Genomic DNA, 17,880 nt, shown 5'->3' with positions numbered 1-17,880 from the left:
AGCAGAGCAGGAATATATCCTGTCTCCTCTCAGTCTTCTTTTCTTGAAGCTAAACATGCCCAGTTCTTTCCGTCTTTCCTCTGATGGCTTGGGTTTCCAGCCCCCTGATCCTCCTCCTTGCCCTCCTCTGAACTTGCTACAGTTTGTTGGTATCATTCTCAAAGTGTGGTGTCCAGAATTGGACACAGGACTCCAGGGGATTCTTAACCAGTGCTGAATAGAGAGGAACTAGTACCTCACAGGATGCTGGATCTTAGGGCAGAAGTCAAGAAGTTTTTGCATATGCCCATCAATAGATAGACTAGGGGAGGTGTGCAGAGCTGTAACCCTGAAGAGTTTTAAACCACAGACTTTGAGAGAAACATCCTGAATCATTTACAGTGCTGAACTTTCAAAAAAAAAAATAAGGCACAGATATTTAAGTATATGTCTTGGCATTTACATCTTATTTGTTATTTCCCTTGCACTTTACTCAGATGGTACTTATTCGGATACACTTTCTGAACAAAGAAACATTTTCATAATATTGGTACTCAAAACAGCATAAAGTTTCAATTTAAACAATTAAAAAAAACATTTAACCATTCCAATTCAATAGATCGAGGGAGGGAATATTTGCTTTAGGTAAGCAAAGAAGAGATAGTAAGTCTACATATTTAAATCCATCATTTTTCTCCTCATTTTTAAGTATAGAAAGGTTCAAACTATATGCATTGTTTCTCCTAATACAACACATTATGGTCAGTTTATGTGTCATTACTAATTACTAAGGATCCCTGCTGAATCAGGTTAGAGATAATTTATTTAAATTTTAAAAAAATTACCTAATTGGCTAAAATTTTCAGCAACAAATACAATATTTGTTTATTTAATCATTAAAGTGCCTAATAGTGCTACTCTGAAGTTAGTCATATTCAGCAATTCTAAGTGATATTTTGAAGTTTAACAGTTTAGCTAATTAACTTGGGAATCAACTGCATAAATTATTATTATTATTATTATTATTATTATTATTATTATTATTATTATTATTATTATTATTATTATTATTATCATCATCATCATCATCATCATCATCATCATCATCATCATCATCATCATCATCATCATCATCATCATTTATTTATTTATTTACTTATTTAATTTATATCCCGCCTATCTGGTCGGGTCAGGACCACTCTAGGCGGCTAGGACCACTCTAGGTGCATAAATTAGGTGCATAAATATCCCCAAATCAATTATCTGGACTGTCTTTATGGTGCTGAGTCATCTTCCATGATTTGCACATCACAGCATGGCAGAGATACTGAGAAACCTTGTCTTACCATAAACTAGAATCATTCTATTTCACATTACTTCATTGCTTCCACCACTGGCATCTCCAAAGTCCTGCTTTCCATAACAGTGCCCTTTTAAGTAAAATAAAAATATATAAGTGTGCTACGGAGACCTATGAGGCCCTTCAGGGGATCGCATGCAGCCCAGAGATAGCAATCTGTCCACTTCAGTCCAGGCAATAGTAACCTAGAGAAGCTATCAAGACTCAGTGGCTGAAATCCTGTTGCTTAGCATAATAAATCAGACTTAAAGAAGCCCATCTGAATCAAAAGAGGAGTTGACTCACCAACCTCCCATTGATTCAATGCTACTCTAGAGCAACTTATAACATCAAATGTGGGTCTGATGGCAATTTTTTGAATATATATTTTAATTGCATTTTAATTATTGTGCCCTTTTATTTTGCCTTTTTATTGTATTTTAAATGCTGTAAGCCGCCCAGAGACCTTCGGGTAGTGTGGGCGGCATATAAGTTAAATAAAATAAATAAATAAATAAATAAATAAAATAAACTTACTATGCTGAGCAAGAGGATTTTAGGCAATGTAAGGTAGTGTCATCTCTTCCTCTTACATTGTATAATTCTAAAATATGCTTTTTTCATATTATGCTTTGACTACTCATCATTTAAAAATCAATAATATTAAATAAATTTAATGAACATCCCCATCTCCCAAGTCCATGGTGACCATAAGCACATTACAGTTGCCTATAGCTCCTCCAGTTTATCAGCAGCTATAACCTGCAGTGTGAACCTGAGCAGTTGTATGTTTAACATCCTGGTGAACAGCTACTCCACACTCACACAATACACAAACACTCTTGTAGCCATCCCAGAGAGACCCATCAAGCTCTGTGTACACCCGACACCTATCTGAGTTAAGAATCATTTCTTGGTTCAGCTGTGTAACCTCCTCAACTTTTCTTGGCAAAACTTAATCCTTTAACACTTCACAACTCCTTGAGAAGATCATTTTTCCTAGTTTTTTCAGAAAGAGGTTCAGGCTGGCGGTCATCAGAGGATATTACTGATGAACACAGACATAATTAGAAGCCATGCAGGTAGAGCTATGCCCTTTTTATTGTCAATTTAGTAAAAATGAATAAGGACGAAATGAATTCGGCTAATTGATTACACTTTAAATGTTAATTTGTTTTGCACTGAATCTGCCTGCTCTTCAGATGAGGAGCTATATTGCCATCAATAATGGTTCTTGTCTTTCCCTTTATTAGTAACCTGATTTCCATTTTTTTCTATGCCTACAGATACTACTTCATAGATGACGAAATGGCCAGGTATTTGAACCTAACAAAAGACCTTACTGACAACTACATCAATGTATTTTCAGTATTGGTGAAGACCTTTGTAGATAATTCTGAAATTCCCCATATCCCAATGTTTCCCTGTGTATGAAGCTCCAAAATTCAGGGCTTGTTCCTGAAATGTCATTGGTTGATTAGAAATTTCCCATTATTCTACTATTAGTTATTTCCAGATTTTTAAGCCCAGTGCATGCATACGTAAGTTCCTGGTGCTTTCAATCCCTTCCCATTTTTATGCCTTTCTTGCCCTCTTAGTTATTTATATGTATTAGCAGTTTGGTTAAAAACCCTGCAAAAATATGTGTGCCTCTTAATACAATATCCTGATCTTGGTGGGATCACACAGATAATTGCATCAAGGTTCTTTTACAAGATAACATTTGTCTCTGTAATCAGTTTTCGTATATACTAATAGATAATCTTTTTGACTATATAATCAAGACGATTGCATCAGGGCCATCATGAATTTTGGTCAAGGCCATTCAGCTAGACAGAGGAGCAACTGTATGCTTCAACAAAACACTGCACTGCAAGAACGTCAACATAACTGTACATGCAATGGCATCAAGATAATGCTTTGCTCCCCTGCTCCAAATAAAGCATTAATGTATCTTTGTATACATGGTTATGGGTATTTATGTGAGAAAGATAGGAATGGAAGGCCCTGTGAGCCATGGAAAACTACACATGGTCCAATTTGGAATTAATGTGAGAATCTTGTAGTTAAATCAAAATCTAGACAAAGTGGATGAAGAGCCAAAACCATCACACAGTGTAAAATAAATCCAGTTGCCAGTGAAACCTACTCTTCCTTAGAAATGTTGAGAGGAACTGAAAGCATTTGATACAGCAAGTATAGTTTCTAGAGGAAAGAGAATTCCTATATATTGAAGTTGCCCTTGAAACACTGCCTACAGCAAAAGAGTTTGCACACACAGAATTCATGGGAAGTGTGGAGTTTCTTCTTTTGCCATCTGAGACATCTTGGTAAAGGTAAAGGTTCTCCTTGACAATTTTTGTCCAGTCGTGTTCGACTCTAGGGGGCGGTGCTCATCCCCGTTTCCAAGCCATAGATCCAGCGTTTGTCCGAAGACAATCTTCCGTAGTCACACGGCCAGTGCGACTTAGACACGGAACGCTGTTACCTTCCCACTGAGGTGGTCCCTATTTATCTACTTACATTTTGCATGCTTTCGAACCGCTAGGTTGGTGGGAACTGGGACAAGCGACGGGCGCTCACTCCGTCATGTGGATTTGATCTTACGACTGCTTGGTCTTCTGACCCTGCAGCACAGGCTTCTGTGGTTTAGCCCACAGCGCCACCACGTCCCTTATTTAAATAGGACAACAGACCCTATTTTGCAGTGTATGTTAGGATGATAACAACAACAACAACAACAACAACAACCAATGAGAAAGGTCAAACAAAACTTTTCTCAGGCATCTGATTTAAGAAAGCACTGAAACAATCTGTTTAAAGCAACAGGAAGACATCGCTGTGAATTGAGTTACCCTGTATTTCTGCAACTAGTCCTCATTACATTCTTGCAGCTTTTAACAGTAATGCTTACAAGCTACTTCCATTGGATGAAAGCGGCATCATATTATTTAGAGATTCTTCTAGATAACAGAGACAGTAACAGGTTCTGCTGGTGAGCCTCATGGGCTTTCACTGCGCAGTGCTTGGGTGGGAAGGTTAATGGGGAGAGATAAGGCTGGCGCCCACTCTTTCATCCTACTGCTGACAGCTGAAGACCCATCTTTTCAGGCAGGCTTTTTACAATCATGATTACATCCTAAACACCTTTTTAAAATTAGGGTAGTTTTTTATGCTTAAAAACATTAATTATTTTAATGATTCTTTTGTACATTAATTAGTGTACAATTTAAATGTGTTTTAATGGTTAACTTATTTTTTTTTAAATCTACTCTTTTAATATTGTGAACCACCTTGGGTCCACTTAGCAGCAGAAAGGTGGCCTATAAAACAAACAAACAAACAAACAACACACAGGTGAACTTTGGGAAGCAGTGATAGAAAAGACATCTCAGAGTAAGCAAGCTGAGTTCCTTTGAAGAAGGGCAGCGGCTCAGGGGTGTTTAATTTGGGGGTTCTGGTTTCAAAAGCTCCCCGATAGAGTGCTCTGTCCCTTCTCTGGAAGTCCCCTGAGTCAGAAGGAAGAATAAGAAGTAGTAGGGAGAAAGTGCTGCTGCTGGTAGGCTACTGGATCCAGTACTTTGAGCATCCTTTGTGCCCTTTTCCCTGATGACACCAAGAGAAGTTGCAGAAACAAGTTCCTTTATTGGGCAATGGAACTTTTAAAGGGCCAATAAGGCTGTTAACCAAAACAAGCAACTCTGAGTGCCAGGAAATTTATTTCACTCAGGACCACTCACAGTGGGCCAGGCACAGGGTCCCACAGCCAGGGTACGGGATGCATATTGTCAGGTGTCCCTGGAGGTAAGCAGCAAAGACTGCCTGTGACAACCCCAGACCTACTGGGATATGCCACAGTTTCACTAAGCTGCCACCAACCATTCCCTGTAAGGAGTCACACAGACCAGGAATGGATTTTTAAACAAACAAAGGAATAAGGTTTATTTAAATAACACACAGGGAAAATAAAATGATCAAGTGAATAAGATACAGTAACGTGGCTTAGTCTCAATCATACATACACCCGTTTGGTTCACACAGAACACCTTTAAATAAAGCACAGACCCTGAACCTATCAGTTCTGGCTAACCATACAGACACCTGAACCTATCAGGTTGGTACTGACTGACACACAGTAGTACCCTGTCTGACACACAGACTCCCACACCAGCTTCTTCTCTTCAGCTTCTCCTTCAGCTTCTTCCTAAACTTCTCCACACACGCTCCACATATATATACAGTACAGCCCCTCCTCCTGATGTCCCGCCTTCCACTCCCCATAGGATGGAACTTTCCCTCCAACCCTTGACAGACAGGTAACATCAGTGCTGTATGTAACACCTCCCCTCTTTATAAGTTGTTTTGTGGGGGGAAAGCTAAGGTGCTTTTCTCCAAAAAACAACCTGGATCCAAAACATACCAAAACAGTTATACAATACCATACAATACCATACTTACTTATACTTACACTAGGATAACCATATCAATTAGGCATTTAAACATTTACCATTTACAATACATCAGGTTACCTTTATTCATACAAACCAAGCATGTTTAATAAACAACAGGTACATTTAACCTTTGGTCACCAAAATATATACATAGTCCATGTTTCTTTCGCCGTCTTCATTCTTCGGGTCTTCTTGACAAGGCGTCAGCAACACAGTTCACTGACCCTCTGACCACCTTCACTTCAAAGTCATAGTCTTGTAGGTTTAAAGCCCACCTCATAAGTTTACTATTGTGGGTTTTCATTGTCTTTAACCATTGCAGTGGTGAATGGTCAGTGCGCAGAATAAAATGTCTTCCCCAGATGTAAGGCTTGGCCTTCTGGATCGCGTAGACTATGGCCAGGCACTCCTTCTCCACGGTTGCCAAATGTCTCTCACCTTTCTGGAGTTTCCTACTCAGGTAGGACACTGGATGCTGGTCACCATTCTCATCCTCCTGGCAAAGAACTGCTCCTACCCCGCTGTTAGACGCATCGGTGTAGATGATGAACTCCCGGTCAAAGTCTGGAGCACGCAGCACTGGATAGTTGATGAGGGCCTCCTTCAACCTCTGGAACGCCTCCTCACAGTCGCTGGTCCACGGGATGCGGTCATCAGTCTTCTTCCTCGTCAGATCGGTCAGTGGAGCCGCAATCTCGCTAAACCTCGGGATGAACTTTCTGTAGTAGCCCACCAACCCAAGAAATGATTTGACTTTTTTCTTGGTGTTGGGTCTGGGCCAATCACGAACAGCTTCTATCTTGGCCTCTAGGGGTTTTATCATCCTCCCCCTACTATGTGACCCAAGTATTTTATTTCTGGGCTACCCAGCTGACACTTGCTCTCTTTGCAGGGCCTAGGCCAAAGCACTCCCTCCCCTGGGTTAAAGTGCCTCTCCCTGCCTTCCTGGTCATCCCAAGCTTTCTTTCTGACCTTTTGAGCTTGCAGGGTCTCTGCTGCTAGCTCTAGGTTTCTCTTTAGGTCATTCCTTAAAGAGTCTATATATGTCACAACATCTTGTGGGTCATCCTGGGTGATCTGCTCCCAATTTTGTTTGATCAAATCAAGGGGCCCTTTCACCCTTCTCCCAAACAACAGTTCAAACGGACTGAACCCGGTACTGGCTTGTGGCACTGATCGATAAGCAAACAAAAGGGATTGCAGCTTCTGGTCCCAATTGTTTGGATTCTCTGCCAAGTAAGCCCTAATCATGCGCATCAGAGTCCCATTGAACTTCTCCGTTAACCCATTACTTTCAGGGTGATAGGCAGTGGTTTCCTTGTGTTTAATTCCACAGATTTGCCATAACCGTTTCATGAGCTTCGATGTAAACGATGCGCCCAAATCTGTGATTATTTCTGAGGCAAATCCCATCCTGGACATATACCCCACCAAGGCATCTGCCACTGTGTTAGTTTCAATGTTAGTCAAGGGTATGGCTTCAGGGTACCTCGTGGCATGGTCCACAATGGTGAGAATGAACCTGTTCCCCCTCTTTGTGGCCTTGGGCAAAGGTCCCACAATATCCACCCCTATGCATTTGAACGGAGTGTCAATCACAGGCAAAGGGCACAACTTTGCTTTGGTCCTGTCACGGTTATTCCCCTGCCTCTGACACACATCACATTGCTTACAGAACTCCTTGATCTGCTTCCCTATTCCAGGCCAGTAAAAATTCTGTGTGATTCTCTGCTGGGTTTTGTTCACCCCTAAGTGCGCAGCAAACATGTCAGAGTGCCCTCTTTGTAAGATCATGGGGCGATACTTTTCAGGTACCACTAGCTGACTTCTGATCCCATCTCCCCCTTTTGAGATATTCCTCAGGGTCTCTCTATATAAAATCCCCTTTTCCTCACAAAATCTCACTGGGGTTTCAGGCGTTAGCTGGGCGTCTGTCACCTGTTCAAAACACTTTTGGAGAGTGGCGTCTGCCTTTTGCTCTTGTCCAAATCTGCTGTCTGTGGTTAAGTTTTCCACCACAGCTTCTGAACTCCCCTCTGCTTCCGTCTCGGGCTCATCAGTACCCCCCTGAACTGTCCCCGTGGTGGCTTGTGAACGTGTAATCACTAGCACCCGTTTCACATGTTCAGCCAGGTCATTTCCCACGAGCATGGCTGCTGGCAGAGTCGATGAAATCGCTAGCCGCCAAACTCCCCTCCAGCCTTGAAAGTTCACAGGTACCTCAGCTACTGGCAGCGAGATCACCTGTCCCTCAATCCCTGCCACCTTCATGCTCTCATTTGGGATTATATACTCCCTAGGAATAATATCTGGATGGCACAGGGTCACCTGGGAACAAGTATCCCTTAGCCCCCTATACTGATGGTCAAGTATTCCTACGTCCACCCCTGCGGTTTCAAACAACTGAGAATCTGTTCTCACTAGCAAGCAGCGCTTGACCTCCACAAGAGGACCATTTTCCTCAGCCTGATCAGCAGATGTAACTGTTCCAGATTGAGTAGCCATGGCAACAGGCTCCCTCAGTGACAAGGAGCTTTGCTCTTTCTGGACACAGAACACAGCTTTTGGCTTGGTTCCACTCAAATCATGAGGCACATTTCCTTTTAGCTGCTTTAATTTCTCACACTCTGAGATTAGATGGCCCTTTCCTTGACAGAAATAACATTTTCTGCTGTATTTTGAGTCTTTCTCATCTTGTTTTGGTTTTCCCTCCAAAATCTGAGGTCTTGGTTTCGTGTCTGAGGGCTTCCCTTCACCATGGGCCCCTCCCACTTGCTGGTTTTTTCCTAGTCCCTGAGAGTACTTGCTGTAGGTTTCTTTAGGTTTACCTATAGATTTCCCCTCACCTAAGGGCTTTCTTATTTGGGAAATAAAATCTGCGATTTCGGCCGCTTCGGCCACAGATTTCGGTTTCCTTTCCCTCACCTGGAACTTCAGTTCCCCATGCAGGACTGAATAAAACTGTTCCAGCGCTATCAGGTCTTTGAGCTGCTGGTAGGTCTCTGTTCCCTCCTGAGATAGCCATTTCTCTAGCAGCCTCACCAGTTGTGCCCCCACTTGGGTAAAAGTCTGCTCTGGTTTCTTGGTGAGTGACCTGAATCTCTGCCTCAGCTGTTCCGCATTTATCCCATGTCTGGCAAACACCAGCTTTTTAAACTCTGCGAAATCTCTCAGCAATTCCTCTGGCATCTCTGCATAGACTTCTGCCAGGCTGCCACTGATTAAAGATCGCATGATGGTCATCTTCTCAGTTTCCCTTACTGAGAAGTCCACAAACGCTCTTTCCACTAGGGAAAAGAACACCTCAGGGCAATCTCCCTTGTGGTATACAGGGAATTTCTTCAGGTCAGTTTTAGACAATTGGCCCCCCTCAGAATCTCTATTGTTATTATTGTTCTGATTCATCAGTTCCAATTTTCTTAACTCAAACGCCATTTTCTCTCTCTGCAATTCCAATTCAAATTGTCTTTGCCTCTCCCTTTCCCTTTGCCTCATCCTCAGTTCATGCTGTTGGGCTATGAGCATTTTCCTGAGTTCTGGGTTCTGTTCTCCCGTGCTGTCCTCCTGCACTGAGCCAAATTCATCCTCAGAACCTTGGTCCACCTGGGGTTCCCTCGCTTCACCCATTTCTACCATTCGGCTTCGAGTCAAGGGCATAATCCCCCCCCAGAGCAGGCTGCTTTCAAAAGTCAAGCCTCAAAATAAAGCGACCACTTTTTTTCTTCTTTTGCCTCAGAACCAGCCTTCTATAGATTGCTGCTGTTCTTTCAGCACTAACTTGCAACTGTTGCCAGCCAGAGTCCACCCCCCCCTCTGCTAGGCCTCTCAGCAGACAAGCTAGATCACTGCTACTTCACTCAGCTTTGCCTCAGCTTTTTCCCGCCAAAACAGGTTGCCTCAGAGCTCCCTAATCTAGTCCCACCAATCTGAGGTTACACGTTCTTCCACTAGCGTACCTCCCCGTGAGGTAAGCCTAGAAGATTACCTACGCGCTCTCAGATTGTCCCTGACTAGACCCCCCTTGCTCTGGGCACACTTGCCAAGGCTTTGCTGGACCACTGGACAACTGGACCAGTCGTATCCCACACGCTGGACACCAATCAATGTGACAACCCCAGACCTACTGGGATATGCCACAGTTTCACTAAGCTGCCACCAACCATTCCCTGTAAGGAGTCACACAGACCAGGAATGGATTTTTAAACAAACAAAGGAATAAGGTTTATTTAAATAACACACAGGGAAAATAAAATGATCAAGTGAATAAGATACAGTAACGTGGCTTAGTCTCAATCATACATACACCCGTTTGGTTCACACAGAACACCTTTAAATAAAGCACAGACCCTGAACCTATCAGTTCTGGCTAACCATACAGACACCTGAACCTATCAGGTTGGTACTGACTGACACACAGTAGTACCCTGTCTGACACACAGACTCCCACACCAGCTTCTTCTCTTCAGCTTCTCCTTCAGCTTCTTCCTAAACTTCTCCACACACGCTCCACATATATATACAGTACAGCCCCTCCTCCTGATGTCCCGCCTTCCACTCCCCATAGGATGGAACTTTCCCTCCAACCCTTGACAGACAGGTAACATCAGTGCTGTATGTAACACTGCCCTTCCCACCACTCCCCATAGGTCCTGGCTGTTGCCTGGCTGCCCATAGGAGTGATAGTCTTCACTGGTGTCTTGTCTGAACTCTACCCAGACTTGGCTGGCATCTCTTTTGTAGTGGGGAAGAGGGTGAGGAAGCATAGGACATGGAGCTTCTTGGGTCTCAGGGGGAGGATGGCTCTGTGGCTTCTCTGATGGAGCTGCTTATCCTGGTGCTTCTTCCACCAGTGGTGGGCCTGCCACTGGTTCTCATATCTTTAGGGCTCTAGTCACCTTGCCTGGTCCCAACAGACTCAACAGGCTCCCTTCAGTGACACTAAGAGCTCCACCCAATCAGCAGGGTCAGGATTGCGACTGCAGACCATTTCTCAGCCAGCCTTTGACTTGGGAGGCAGTAGCAGCACCTCCTGAGCCTCACACACCTCCCAATCCACCATGTTGACCCAACAGTCGTCTTCTCCTGTCTCCCATTCCTTCTTAAGTCCAAGTCCCACCATGGCCACACCTGCCACTTCGTGGGCATCATCTGCCTCTGCTCCACCAATGCCCCAGTCCATATATGCTCTCGTGGACTCTTGCTGGTCTCACAAACACCAGCATCATTCACCGCAACAATAATCTCTACTGATTAGCCCTGAGGTAATGTGACTCTCAACAGGAGATAGAGAAAAAAATGGTTCCATAAGGAGCATGAACTAATTATCAGTCATATACTGTTGCGTCTGCTTCCATTACTCCATTCTGATGATGTTTAGTGAAGAAGAACGAATAAATGTCTGTTTGTTTTTATTCCTCAGACACTTTAGAAGGAACAGAGAATGATACCCTGTAGATTTCAAACATCATCCCACTAGTGACAGCAGGGCTTTCTCTGACATGGAACTGAATTTCATGTCTTGGACACAAAATCTTAAAATAAGTAAACAAAGAATCCCAAGGATTTTGCCTTATTGGGCCATTTCCCTACAAAATGTGAAGAATAATTCTTCCCAGAGATGTGTTGCATCCTCCTGAAAGAATACTCAATTTCATGTTCAGTTAAATCTTGGCAAGATCCTCAGAATTGTGGTTTGTTCCTGGTTGATTAGGGTATACACACACCCGACACTTTTTAAGCTCTCCAGACAGGCTGGACACTTTAGTTCTTTCATGGTCCTACAATCCTGCCACATACCATCACCCACACCTCAGATTGTTGTGTACATATTTTTTTCATGAATTATATATATGTTAAAAGAGTTTCCCATAAATGTTGGGTTCATTGAAAGGACAGCCTGAACATTTGAACCCATCTGTAAGGGAAGACAGGACATTTTTCACTCCTCTTCATTCAACTCTCAGTCACCCTACCTAATTCAGTTTACTGCAAATGTAACATTAGTTCAACATTAAAATTCTATAAGCTTGTCTCCTCACTTTCTCTGACAGGCCTCAAATGCTTCATAGATAAGAACTCCCAGGTTTCCTCAGTAACCCTTTCTCAATATTTCCAGGAACTGGATACTGTCATGTTTTTGCTTCACTAATGCATGTTAAGAGACCACTTAGAATTCCTAACGACTCAGAGGTCTGAACCCAGTCAGCTTTGGAGTTCTGTTTTTTTTATATATAATCCACAAATATTTTGGTGGAAGCCAGAGTACAGAGGACTCCCTTCAGAAGGAAACAAGCAAACATCTCCAAATAAAAAAAAAGAGGAGGCAGAGGTGGGAAAGAACCGATACAGGAAATAAATATGGATTAGTCATTTGAATTTTTTTAAATTAACTTTCCTTTATCAGTAAAAGGCAGCCAGTAATATCTTCTCCAATATGATATTTTCCAAAAGCAAGAGAATGAAAAATCATATAAAACCACTGATGATTTATTTAAGACATTTCTAAAATCAAAAGAGAAGGGAGAATATAATTAAAAATATTTATTTATTTAATAAATTTCTAACTGCCCCCTCCTTTTTTTTAACAAAAAAGGTCACTGAAAGTCTGAAAACAGTTCTAGCCTCACATTCCTAATTGTTTGATTGATCATTTGCCGGTGTTTCTGAGTTCTTATACAGTATTGCTTTACTGTAATGAAATAACTTTTCCCACGCCACCATTTTCAACACTTTGAAAATGTTTTTTTTTTTTTTTTGATAACTCTCAGACCATCCTGGGATGCCCAGTGGCCATGCTAGCCAAAGGACTATGGGAACTATAGTATGAACAAGTGCCAAGTTTAGCTTCTGCTTTCAATACAATGTATTTTACAGCTCTGATGTTTTGATCTTTCAAGATGCCAGCTTCCTATCAAATTCAAAGGGGACATTTATACTGGCGTCTCATGCTGGGAATGCTTATCCCATTTTGATACATATATTTTTATTCCACAAGCTCTGGAAGATGAAGAGCGCAAGTCCTACAAAGGCTCACCCTCTCCATTCAAATCACGTGCAGGGAGGCAATAGATTAACGTTATATCTTCTGTAAGGAAGCAGACTCTACAGCATCAGAGCTGAAGGCCACATGAGGGGTATGTTATGTAGTTATCCACCAGTTATGTTGGTTTTTTTTTTCCTTATTGCACAACACAGAGTCAAGATTGAGACATTTTCCTGGCCAGTGGTGTAACTATGGAACATTTCCCCATTGCCAGAAGGGTTGTGTTATTGTGTACCTGTGTTGGACTGGTGCATTCCTTACTGGGACTGCCTGTGGGCATGACCTGCCCTGCTTCTTTTCAGAATCGAAGCCAGGAAGGTGGCCGCCATTACTGCAGCACACACATTTATTTAAAAAAATTGTTGTGCCTGATACATCAATAAGTTGGTAAAAGTATGTCACTGGGAGGTCCCCACCATTGCATTACTGGTGAGTAGTACCGTAATTTTTTTTTCTTTCCAGAGGGAAGATATATTGAACCATTGGTATGCCAAAGTCAAGGGGGGGGAGGTCATTGTCAGTACTGCTGCGTGGATATTCCATGTCCATTGTGTGCAATGCAGGAGCAGCCAGTCCAACAGAGGGACACTTTCCTAAGGAGAAACCCCTTCCCAATCAATGTTCCCTCTAATTTCCATCCCTCCGTATGATAGTCCCCCCCATGTGAGGTTCCACTGCAACCAGAACGAAAGGGGCTCAAAGTGATAGTTGTGGGTAAACAGGGGAGGAAAGCTGTGTGGAGGGGGGGCAGAGTCAAGTGCGCTCGCACAGTTACACATCTTAGAGGGAGACTTGTTTCTGATTAATTGATGTAACGATAAATACAGTGGTGCCTCGCTTAACGACATGAATTCGTTCCTGCAAAATCGCTGTAGAGCGAAAAAGTCATAAAGCGAAAATAAAAACCCCATTGAAATACATTAAAACCTGGTTAAAACTCACCGTCCAGCGAAGATCCTCCATATGGCGACCATTTTCGGTGCCTGTATAGCGAGGAATCCATCCCTAAGCACAGCGGGAAGCCATTTTGAGCACCCAGTGGTCATTTTGAAAACCCAACATTTCGAAAACCTGACCCGAGCTGTTTTGATTGTCGTAATGCGAAGAATTGGTTCCCGAAGCAGGGAACCGATCATCGCAAAGTGAAAAAAAACCCATCGTTTTTCAACATCGTTTTGCAATCGCAAAAACATCATCGTGAAGTGGATTCGTCGTAATGGGGGTAATCCTTAAGCGGGGCACAACTGTATCATTTTTTTAAAAAATAATAATAATCAAGGGGCCATATTAATGTGTGAGAGAAAATAAACTGGTATCATGGTGTAGCTGGCCATAACGATTCAAAAAGGAGGAAATAAATTGATACTGCTAAAAGTTCTTGAGATGTTTGTCCTGGGATATAAAGCATGTGACCATGATTCAGTACAACAGAGGTATGGAAAGTACTGGAAGAACTAGAAAACATTTCCCTTGTGTGCCTCCATCAGGGCTCTGTTAATTGATAGACCTAAAGATCAGTTAACAGGAATAAGCAGAGTTGGTCAACTGAGTCAATTTGGGGGAGTGGTAGAAAGGTAACTCTGTTTAAACTTTATTTAAACAAACTGTGCACTAACTCTCTAGAAATAAGTTGGTGCTGGCGCCTCATATGTGCTACCTTATCACACAGAAACATTTGAAGTGGCATTGATAGCTCTAAAATCTGAGTTGACTCTCAGTTCTGTTCCGCTTCAACTCTTTATCAAAGGCTGAGGGGGAAAAAACATTCCTTTGCCCTTTAAAGCTGATCACCTACCAAAGGAAGAGAAGAAAGAGGAAAAGAAGGAAGTCACGGCTAAGCTCCGGGCCAGGGTTTGGTAGGCATGAGAAATATTTCTGTGAGTGAGACAAGTGACGTGGGGTTTGTCACAGGGGGTGGGTTGAATGCGTCGCTCAAGGACACAACCTCTGTTTGGAGATGAAATCCCCGAAGAGATATGCCTGAGTTGCTTATGGGTTCCCCCTTTGAACTCACATCAGGTCCTAGGAATCTCTTCTGATGCAACCACTTCAGCAGCACACGTCTTTCTGTGATAATTTCTCCTCATCGTTTATACTTGATCGTGGTAGGATTGGGGAGATTTTGGTCCCTCCCCTCACCCCGAGAAATATTGTCTTTCTTTTGTTTTAGAATATAACCCCATGTATATACATCTTTCTGCTCACCCCCATGCACACTTGTTGAAAAAAACAGTCCCAACAATTGCTTTGTGTTTGGGTGAGAAGTGGTTAAGTGATTTTTTTTTTTTTAAAGATGTCAGCTTCTGGGATTTTCCTTGCTTGGTATCACTTTCTGAATGTCAGTGAGCTACAGCTATCGAAGCACATCATTCCACAATATTCATGAAGCAGAGATATTTTGAAGAATTGAATAAGAGTTCATCTGAGTTACTGCCATTATCTATGAAAGATCCTTTGCAAGTGATACCTTACACCAGTAGTTCTTAACCTTTGTTACTCGGATGTTTTTGAACTGCAACTCCCAGAAACCCCAGCCAGCACAGTTGGTGGTGAAGGCTTCTGGGAGTTGCAGTCCAAAACTCCTGAGTAACCCAAGGTTAAGAACCAGTGCCTTACACTATTGCTGCTGCCCAATAGTTGCTCCTGTACAGTTTTGCCAGCTTCCCCTTTGATGCTATCTGTTCTTTTCTGCTGTTACAATGACTAGTTACTGAAGATGATGGCTACACCTCAGTCTGGTGTGTGATCTTTGAAACACTGATTCTACCTCATAACAGAGTCTAGCCTCCCAATGCCATTGCTCTCAGCTTCCCTGACACCCTCAAACCCTCTCATTGCATCCAGGTGGCCATTCAAGGAGAGAAGTTATCATTTTTTACCTATGAGTTGAGTGTGTTGACTAGTTTGACCTTCAGCCACAGTAAGAATAACACCTAAATGCTTATTATTGATATAGCACATTTCAAATGTTGAAGCACTTAAAAAAAATAACATTCTCGTGAATGCGAAAAATACATTTACTTGGAAAGCTCACTACATTCTGCAATTCTCATCTCATTCCAGAGTCCTTATATATGAGGCTTTTTAAAGAAGGGAATGCATACACAATAGCCTTTGATATCCTACTCGTTTTGTCTTGGGAGGATGGCTGGACCATAATGATTTTGCTAGGCTGGAAGATCCCAACCTTGGACAGCCCAGGGATGGGTCCCAATATCAATGATCTCAGATGAAGAAAGGAAGTGGCCAGGGTTAGGTGAAAATTGGCTTGGACAATCAATGGAGTAGGAATGTATCTGAGAAGTGGGAAGTAAAGGAAGAATTAAGGAGTATACACATGTTATAGGAAGGAGCCTGGTAAGTAAAGGAAATGGGATTTAAGATATCACCATTTGGCTGTATTGATCAAATGGCAGCAGAAAGGATGTTTTAGAAGTGATTGGAAGGGATTCAATATAGATGGGCTTCTCAAAGTGCAGCTTGACCAGAGGCAAGCAGTGTTGAATCAGGAAGGGGGTGCCATGCTTCACTGCCTTGTAATTCTTTGCAAGATATTACAGCCAGAGAAGGCTTGGGATATTACATACAGTGCTTAGATTATCAGTAACCATTTGACAGAGTGCCACATTAGGAGTTTATGTCTAAGGTGCTGAGCCATGAGATAAGTGTGAGGCTGGATCACTGGATCGTGAAATTGGCTAAAAGGAAGGAAACAAAAATAAAAAAGAAACCCATAAAATAAAAGGCGGGGGGGGGGGAACCCTACCTTACTATAACTTTTTAAGCTTACAGGGCATGACTAGGAACACGAGAGGAATACATTTCCCATTCTTGCTGCCTCGGTGGTTTCTCTTTTTTTAGATGAAAGTTGGTAATAGGATAGATAGCGAGGAGGGATGTATTTAGGAAAGAAGACCTGATTGTAGGGCGGATTTGCAATATGCAAAAAAAGGGGAGGGCAGCACTCTGCAATGTGGACCCATGTATCCATCTCATTTTTCTTGATCCAATGATCAAGTTTCATAAGAATTTATTCGAGCAGTAAGTGGATCTATTTTTGTGCTGTGTGGGGAACCCACACAGGAGAGTGCAGAAATGATATATGCTGGGGTGTAGTTCCCAGATTCTAGGATTAGATTTAAATCATGATTAGAAATGGGCACAAACTGGAAAACCAGTTGGTTCATACTCCGTGGCTACCCATAAACCACAAACTAGAAACTATGAATGATCACAACACACCTTCCATTGAACTGGTTTGTGGTTCATTTTTTGGATTTGTGCCAGGTGGAGACACAAGGAGAAGGCCTTGCTTCCACACAAGCAGCCAGTCCGGTTGCCTCTCAGGATAATGGTGGTGTCTGGCTTCAAGGCAAAGAATGGGGGCAATGGGGGGGAGGAGAAGGGGAGGGGCAGACATTCTCATTTTGCTGAAGCAAAACACAGTGTTCAGGGGGGAAAGTCTGGAACTTTGTTTCAGCTCACCACTAAGTCCAAGGACTTTGAGCGATGCGAGCTGGCTTTGCCTCCCACCCCGGAAAGACTGAGGCATTCCGAGAGCACGCAACGTGTTTGGGATGGAGAGACTAACCTATTTAAGGGACTGCTCCACCCCACATCGACCTCTTCTTTTCAGACACCCACCTGCCCTCCCTAATTCTAGTGTGAGTCCTGGTCGCCTATTTTGGGACCGGATAGGAATTTTTGACCTTCATCCTGATTGGCCTTGGATAGGGGGATTTTTCGCCTATCCCACACTGGAGAAGGGTTTGTTGGCTTTTGGTGAAAACTAATTCGGTCACACTGGTGGGTAGTGCAGAAATAACGGGTATTTCGGTGTGTCCCAATTTGTAAAATCAGGTAAGCCAACAGCGCATCTGACCTCCCGGCATTGCGGATCATGCGATTACAGTGCCTGTGGGGGGAGGATGCGCTGGGCCACTCCCAGACCAACAGTCATCAGTTAAAAATGTTTGAGGTCTGGGGTGTTTATTAGTGGCTAGCCAGGATCCTGCAGTCTCAGGACCACCAGAACTTGAGGGCCTGGGACTTGCCCTTTTATTGATCAG

This window comes from Pogona vitticeps, chromosome 1, assembly GCF_051106095.1.
Source record: "Pogona vitticeps strain Pit_001003342236 chromosome 1, PviZW2.1, whole genome shotgun sequence".
In the NCBI taxonomy this organism is placed as follows: Eukaryota; Metazoa; Chordata; class Lepidosauria; order Squamata; family Agamidae; genus Pogona; species Pogona vitticeps.
Note: the sequence above shows the minus strand (reverse complement) of the source record.